Source organism: Pinus tabuliformis, chromosome 9 (genome assembly GCF_031772625.1).
Source record: "Pinus tabuliformis cultivar Carrire ecotype Pingquan chromosome 9, CPIR1, whole genome shotgun sequence".
Classification (NCBI taxonomy): Eukaryota; Viridiplantae; Streptophyta; class Pinopsida; order Pinales; family Pinaceae; genus Pinus; species Pinus tabuliformis.
In genome coordinates this window covers 470,501,088-470,510,165 of record NC_142307.1, presented here as the reverse complement: position 1 = coordinate 470,510,165, position 9,078 = coordinate 470,501,088, and positions in this window count along the sequence as shown.

Sequence of the window (9,078 nt, the reverse complement as noted above, 5' to 3'; positions counted from 1 at the left end):
TGATGGCCTGTATAATTCAGTAAAAATAAAAATAAAAAATTCAAATCTTCTCTTTCCAGAGGCCTTCTCGAGTGGTTATAACTATTTACCTTTAGATCAAGATCTTGAACTCCTATACTTAAGGTCTTATATCTTATCCCTAGAGCTTATCCTACCTCATATGTGGATCTAAGTCCTAGATTCGTAAATCCCAAACCACTTCATTTACCCTATAAATTTACTGCCTCCCATGGAATCTGGGTTGGCTTTTAGAGTCTCTTAGTTATGCCTTCATGTTGTTGCTTTGTGCTTAGGGATCCATTATCCATCCATGCACTTGAGAAATCTACAAGGTCAAGACTTATAAAGGATTGTAACTTCTCCTACATTCATTAATACAAAAAGTGCTTTGTTTTCCTATACGTATGTCTCATTCGTCCATATATATTACAATGCCTTCTTGACTCATTGTTTAGAGATGTTAGTACATGCTATTTTTATGTTGTATTTCTCTTACGTGTTTCAGTTGTTTTACAGGTTCCATTTATAACACTTGGAGTTAGAGTTGAAGCATACAAGCAAGGAGAAGAGGAGAACTTGGGTTACACTTCAGGTAGGTCTTTCCTCCATGTTCTAATTTCTCTAAGGAAATCATAAGCATTTTTGTCTATGTTGTTTCTAGATCCAACCACTAGATATAGGGAGTTCTCTTTTATTCGTGGAAGGGAATTATCTGTCAAACACCTTATAATGAGAAAGAAGAGAAGGATCTATCTAAAAATATCATACTATTTCTCACCCCACCTTTTAAGGAATGTATTTATTAGATATTTTCCATCAATTGATGGAATCATCCTATAATTCCTTGAACCATTTTTTGACCTTCCCTTAGAGATATTACACAAAAAGTCTTATATATACATCACCATGCTCAATATTTGTATTATCATCAAAAGTTAAGAAAGTATTCAAATGCGCATATGTAGTATTTTCTCCTTCAACATTATACTTAGGTAATTGTTTTACATAACTGTGTGGAAAATCATGCAATTGAGAAGTTAACCTGAAAGGGGCATACCTAGTAGCTACAAAATCAACTACTCCAACCATTTTTTGATGTATACTTTGTGGATGCCATTGTTTCTATGAATGTAGATATTGAGAAGCTTGTGCTTACAAAACTTGCTCTACCTCTTGGGAAAGAGGATTAATATATAATTTTAATTTCTTTCCTTTTGTGACACGTGAATAAGGATAGAATGGGAGAATAATGAAAAGGGTTATTCAGGGTTTACATCAACCAACCTTAGTTCAACAAAAGTGGGAGATGTTTCTTCAAGAGCTTCAATATATTTGATGACAAAAATAGTTTAGAGGGAAACACCTTTTTCAAAGAAAGAAGTCACTCTATGGGTTAATTCAAGGAATTTATTATTAGGTTTTTCTTCAGAATATTCAGTAAATGAGGCAAATTCTTAAGAAGTAATTGAAGAAGTATCTTATTATATTTATCTAATATTTACGTGTTTGGTCAATCTCTCAGTATCAGAGAGGTCATAGATCTCTTTAGGGTTAGACTTGCTCCATGTAAACTTCCCATGAGATGCCAAGGTTAATACAATGAAGTTCATTGGGTGAAAAATTTTAGCTAGCTTGTTCCTTCACTATCAAGGAAAATGTATAGTTCTTTTCCGAGGGAAAAATATCTCCATTCCTAAATTACCCAACATTGTTTCCAATTTGATGTTGTTCCCATTGAGATAGTTTTTGGCTACAAAATATGACAAAAAACCAGTAATGTTTTTTGAAAGAAGTTTTGATTCAATTCAATTCCTTTTTTATGGATTCCAAGGCAACACCTTTTAGATGTCTAATCAAAATGATAGCTTGGACCAACTAAGGCATATGGCTAATTGGATTGATTTTGATGATAGAAAGAAAATGAAAACATATAAAAAAAATTATAAAATTCACCAAACACTTTGAGACTTGTTATTGCAAAAAACAGAAAGGAATAATATTCCAATGGTTGTATAACATACCAAAAACTTCAAATGCATGAAACATCGACAATAATATGGAAATTCATTGAAAGATATGATAAAAACAAACTGAATCTATCATAAATATATGTGTATAAGATAACATTTCCAGAAGTTGGGGAAATTGATTCTCAATTTATCCTCTTAGGAATATTTCATATAGCTTTAAATTATTGCAAAGATAAAAATAGAATGTAAACACACAAAGGAAAACCAATATAGAAGATATAAACTACCAATAGTTGAAAGAAGAATCTCTTGATTAAAAATTGTAGTAATATTGTCCTCAGATACAACAATACATTTTTACTCTGAAGATCTAAACACTTTCTTTGAGTTTTTATAAAATAATATTGTAACAAATTATTGTTTTAAAAGCAACTTTCTCAGCTAAATTTTGTTGATGAAATAAAAACTATGTTGGGGGGGGGTGGGGGGGGGGATTTAGACAACCACTACCAATATCACCTGAATGGATAGTTATACCACATCATTTTCTTGTAGGAAATATCAAAATATGTGTTTTTTTGGTATTTTGTAGTTGATAATATCATTTTCACTTGACAGTGAATGTGAAAATTGTCCATAAATTTATCTACTATAGTTGGCCCCTTGAATGTTCCACTCATGTTTAAAAATTTGTCAGAATTTTCTTTGGTTATTAATAAGGCTTCTTTGTATGCATCCAAAGACGTCAAAATGCTACTTTGATCCCAACAAGAGGGTAAACCCATTTCCTTTAAAACATTAAACCTAGAATTAAATAAATTAACCTCCTTTTTAATAAGCCTCCATTTATCTTATGCCTATTGTAGGAAGTTTCTCTTAGTTAAAAGTTTATTGACCTCCATAACTACATAATTTCCATCATCCACAACTAGAGCTATTAACTTACCATGGTTAAGTTGGTGCCAAGGACACCCATACCATGGTAAACTCCAGGGAAATACCATGGGTAAATACCATGTTTATCCTAGTACCACAGACCCTTGTACCATGGTCATCTCTAAGTTAATACAACAAATAAATACCATGGTTATGTAAATACCACGAACCCTTGTACCATGGTAATCTCCAAGTCAATATCACAGGTAAATACCATGGTTATGTCAATACCATGGACCCTTGTACCATGGTAATCTCCAAGTCAATACCATAGGTAAATACCATGGTAATATTAATACCTTTCATGCCAATACGAAGTGCCGACCTTGACCACACACAAATCAATACCAAGGTAATGATACCATAGTAATACCAACGCATGTAATGCCAATACCAAGGTAAACACCTTGCAACTAACAAACCAAGCAACATAATCATCTGCAATGCATGCCCAGGTTGACGTCAATTCCAACCATCCACACTACATCATAACATCATGCCACATCACAACACCAATGCTACTAGGTTGACATCAATTCTAACCAAACAACTGAGCCATAATGCCAACAAAATCCCCCTTTGGCATTGATGACAACCCCAGATAAACCAACCAATTGACCTTTGAATCCTCATTCACTCCCCCTTTGATAGCAATGGAAAAGGGCTTAGCTCATCCAAATAAGCATAGCTTAATAGACATTACTCCCCCTGGACACTAGTTGTGTCTCAACAAATAGCAACAACCATAACCATCCACATAGTGTGGGAAACAACATACCATAACCAACAAACATAGCATCACATCATATACATCAACAAGATCAAATCACAAAGCATCAACAGACAACAATACTCCTCATGCAACATGACAACAAACAATAGTAGTAATGACTCTCTCTCTCTCTCACCTGAAGCATCAACAACAAAATCTCCATGAAAATTACTCTCAACCAGCAACAACAATACCACTCAACTCAACAACAACATTAGCAACCACAACAAATACCATGAGTTACATCACTCTCTCCATCAACAACATAGCATAACCATCAACAACATCTAATGTGAGCAGCAACACATCATAAGCAGCAATCATCAGAAGCACCAACTACATCAACCTCACTCTCATCCAAACCAACAACAACATAGTGTAACGGTAGCAACAACAAACCATGTTTGATCAACAACATAATATTGGATATGCTCCCCCTGAGCATCATCATCCTATAACCAATGCCTTCTAGTTGAAGGCTACACCTCAAGGAGCAAGGGTCTGACTATAAAATATGACTGATATATAATACATGACTGAAATAATACACATCAACCCACATGAATGGATACTCTCATCAATGAATACGAGACATCAGTACTCTCTCTCCAACATGACCATGACCAATGATACACAATACAAAGTAGTACAAGGTTGTACAATGAGATACAAGGCTACAAAATGATCATGACATGATATACAATAGCCTAAGGATAGATGCAACAACTCATTACCTTCCTATCACTAATTCATGACAATATAAACTCAATAACATGAATACTTGATTACATGGCTTCATAGACAAGATACATGACTAAAACTGATGAAGTACAATATGAAGCATGTGGTTGATCCATGAACAAATCTTATGACCAACACTACAAACATTTGGCCAATTAATAAAATGATGAAATGATCAACAATATATAAATATCATCATGCATACTATTGTAGCACTTTTTGGTTTTGATAAGATAGAATAAATTAGTCAAAAAATAAAAAATATATTTTGAAAAAATGTTGAGTTAGGATGTGGACATAACAATATTGAATAAAATGTTTTTGAAAATATTTTGATGATGATGTTCATATCAAAGAAAATGTTAGGTTAGATGTCCTAAAAAATCAAGAAAAAAAGAAAATGTTAGGTTAGATAAAAGAGAAAACAAATAAACTCTGAAAGTGAGCAAGTCCAAATGCCACTACTATTTTTCTACAAAATAACGATTGTGTGCAGCTTGTCATAAATGCCACAACCCATGACAGTCAAATAGTTTAATCTTGACTGCTTCATGCTTTAAATTTGATGTTATAATTAGAGAATAAAGATCTGGCCAAACTGTTTAATCTTGGCAGATCAGTAGTTAGGTAGAGAATAATAAGGTGCTCATCAGTTTAATCTGAGCCCTTGGATGTTATAAGGTTAGAATTAGATTGTTTGCTTTTGTAAAATAAAAAGAAAGGAAAAGGGTTTGCTAGCTTAAATGCACCCATTAAGTGAAGAAAAAATGATAGGATAAGCAAAGGGTAAGTAAAAGAAAGGTTGCAAAAGTATGATAATTCATTGGAAAAAATGTACATTTATCATGTTTTACCATATGTTTTCTATGTCCATGAGGCAATTACACAAAGAAAATGAAGGTCTACAAGATCAATTAATTAACTTCCCTCATCCCCCTTCATCCCTATAGTTACTAATTTCCCCTTCCCACCTTCATACAGTTCATATTCATTCATTTTCCATTAAAAAAACCCCTTTTCCTAAGGTTAAAATCCTTTTTCCTAGGAAAAGTGAAAACCCCATGCTAAATCCCCTTTTACCCAAAAAACCCACAAAAAGATGTTTAGCCTAAGTATTGATGTATATTTGTGAAAAGCAAATAACTAACGAAAAGGCATTATACTTAGTGTATTTCCCCTTTCCACTCATGTTTCATATTAACGCTAACTCATGGTATTAAACCCCTAAAAGTCCCCTTTCCCGTATATTATTAACTCCCTTTATTAAATAACCCAAAACCATTAGTTTTATTATAAAATTATGTATTCAATAAACATCGCATATCGGCGGATTGCAAGCTTTTCAACATGCATGCACTCTCTTCCGCATTGCGATATGCGATGCGCGATGGACCCGGACCTGACACAAATATATTTATAATTCATGGCCATTTCGCATTAGACCTTCATCGCAAGTCCCGGCTGGAACATATACCCTCCACCATTACGATCTTTGATATGTGATGGGAACCCGGACCCGACGCAGTATTATCTGTGATTTATTTTCCACATCGCATCTGGCCCCTATCACATTCCTTTGCGATGGGTCTTCCTCCGCACTACGATTGCAATATGCGATGAACCCGGACCCGACATCATTTATCCGCCCGAATTCATATTATTTTAAGTTTGCCATACCGTGTTTTGCGAAGGATTTATTTATTAATATATAATTAAAATAATTTAACAATTAAATTAACAATTAAATAAGTTTAAAATTTTAAAATATTAAATATTTATTCTTGCTATATATAACTTAAATTAATTTATTTTAATATTTTTAATATCTATATATATAGAATAGTTAATACCTTTTAATTTAATAATAGTATAACTAACTATTAATTTAATAATTATTTAAATCCATAACCTTAACTTATTTTAAATTTTAAATTTTAATTAAATATAGTTATGCTCCCTTTTCCCTAGGTCCAGTCCAACTAGCCATTTTCTAGTCAAATATAGCTATTAGCTAGTCAATATAGTCGTTGCCTAGTCAAAAATTATAGTCGTTGGTTGTTCTGCTCTGACTATTTAACATGCAAGCTAGATCTGATTCTTCAACTTGTCCTGACAATGAACCACTCTGGTTGGTTCGAAATGCGTCGACAAATGAAATATCATGTGATTTACGCCAAAAAATATCTCATAAAAAAGGATTTCTTTGTTAAATTGTTTTTATGATTTAAACGAAGAACCCTGCTAATCTCAGTTGTTAACCCATAATAAAGCCCATACTGCCATAATTAATCGTTAGGCCCCTCCGCACTGCTCTTTCGCTCCACCACCATCCGATCCAATACATTCAAATCCAATTACCCTCAGCAATTTCGGGTTGGCTTTCTGTCCGAGCATTACCCGCACGAAAAGTGGTATTCCACTGATCTCCCCTTGCTACGTGTCAAGCTCAAATTGTATTGGGTGACCCCTCCCAAAACCGCCCACGCCTCATAAGTGGTGCGATGAAAACCAAAACCACCTCCCCATAATGACAAAATGACCACTATTCACATTGTGCCATATTTCAAAAAGAAAGTTGTTTTTCCGTTAAACGCATCACCATTTTGGCTTTGTTTCTCCCATTTACACAGTGAAGCCTCCATAAGCCTCTGTGACCAATAAAACCATTGTTGTACCTTCTGATACGCTATGGACTCCATCCAATATCCTTTCAAGCTCAATAAAGCCATTTATTTCCTTCTCTGTCACCTATGTTTTCTTAACAATTTCTGTTTTTTGCAGGTAAAAACTCCTGTTCCAGGCTTACAAAGAAAAATCTTGCATACAGTTTGAAGACAAATACGAAGATCTTACTATTGAAAAACACAATAAAAACCTGAAATGCATAGTAAAGGTAAAAAGGAACACAGTAAAGGTTACTCAGCGGGGTCAAAGGATATTCACAGAGTTTAAAGAGTATCAGATGAAAGATCAAATGAAGGAATCAACCAGCGTAAAGAATACAAACAATCAAGCAGCTTAAATGGAAAAATATCAAACAACAAAGCAAGCACAACCTGAATAAAAGGGACAGCAAGAAGCAGTTCAATAGCTGCCCCTATCTTCTTGCATGAAGATCTTTCCTTTCCTAGAGTAAATCTTAATCAGTTTTAGGATATTTTCTTAGTTTCATTATTGTATAAATAACTCTCTTCTCGAGTTGTTAAGGGTTCAAGGTTCAAGGTTCATTGTTCATTGTTTGTTAAATAGTGACTGTTCATTCTACTTTAAACCTGGTTGCACCTTTGAAGGAGGATTTTCTAGACACTTGATGTACTCAGTCTTTCTGCAACCTTAATACAAAGCAGAGGATTTTGAATTTGGTTTTACACAGTTTGTGTTATCCTGTAATTTTTTCTAGTTATCAATCATTATGTTTTTCTTCATATGCTTATGACTTATAGAGATATCTAGGTAGGAGTAATTGTGTCTCAATTTATTCTTATAAACTCCTAAAGTGATCATCTATTAAGAGAATGGATTAATGAACTGTCTGTTTAGCTAATCCCCTCTAATCAATAAATCATCAGCATCTTTTGTAAGCTTAAGTATATTTCCTTGAATCTTTGGAACGTAGTTTAGAAGGTTTTCATACTTATGATTGCTTTGTTTTACAGTCTGATAATTGTGATAATCATATTATTTTTTGTCTTCTTCTCACCACTATTTGATCTATATCACTGTGTAAAGCTTTATAGCAGCCCTTTGCTGAGATATTAATATTATCCAAAAGATTAAGTATTTCAATTCTACATATGTCTTCATTAATTGGTTTTCCAAAACTAAAACCAAAAACCCAAAAACCATTATTTTAGATGCTCTGGCATTGGTAGCTAACCTACTACTATCTCAGAGGTACAACATCAGACTGGCGTCGTTGCCGGGGAATCGAATTTATTTTAAGTTTCCCTCGGGACAATGATATCCATTCATTCTTTTCCTTTAAGGTGATTAAAGTTTTAAAAAGGTTAAAATCATTCATCTAGGTGACTCCACACTCCCAAGCTAGCACCTTTTAAACATACCATATCTCATTCAGAAGCTGACATAGTTAGTCCTCTGTCAGATCCTGAAAGGCTTCTGAGAAAAACCAGCTCTAAAAGAGGACACCAACCATCTTCTTCTTCCTCTTCAGTCCTACAGTCTGAAGAATTAGAATCATTTGACCCCTATAGTAATATCCCATCTAATCTTGATTATTCCCACCTATCACCTAGGGTTGCTGAAATTCTAAAAAGACGAGTTGATTTTAAGTCAACCTACCTTATTCATTCATTAGAATCTCATCCAATACCCACATTACTGCCAAGATAACCTAAAACTGAATCTAATTTGGGTGTTGATCCAGCAGAATATAAACCCATAGATTTCATATCCCCTACCACCTATCCATTTCCTTCCATTTTTGACCGACCTAAAGCTTCTTCTTCTAAACAATCTGAGGAGACCTTCTCTATATATACCAATCCTCTCTTTGAAACAAAAGAAGGTATTCCTTTACAGGTCCCAAATTTAGTTCTTGAGACTCCTTTGAAGTCTTTCAGGAGATCTCCTCCTCCTTCACCTCCAACTAGTTCATCAAACCCTGAATCACCATCTTCTTCCTCTACTTCTTCTTCA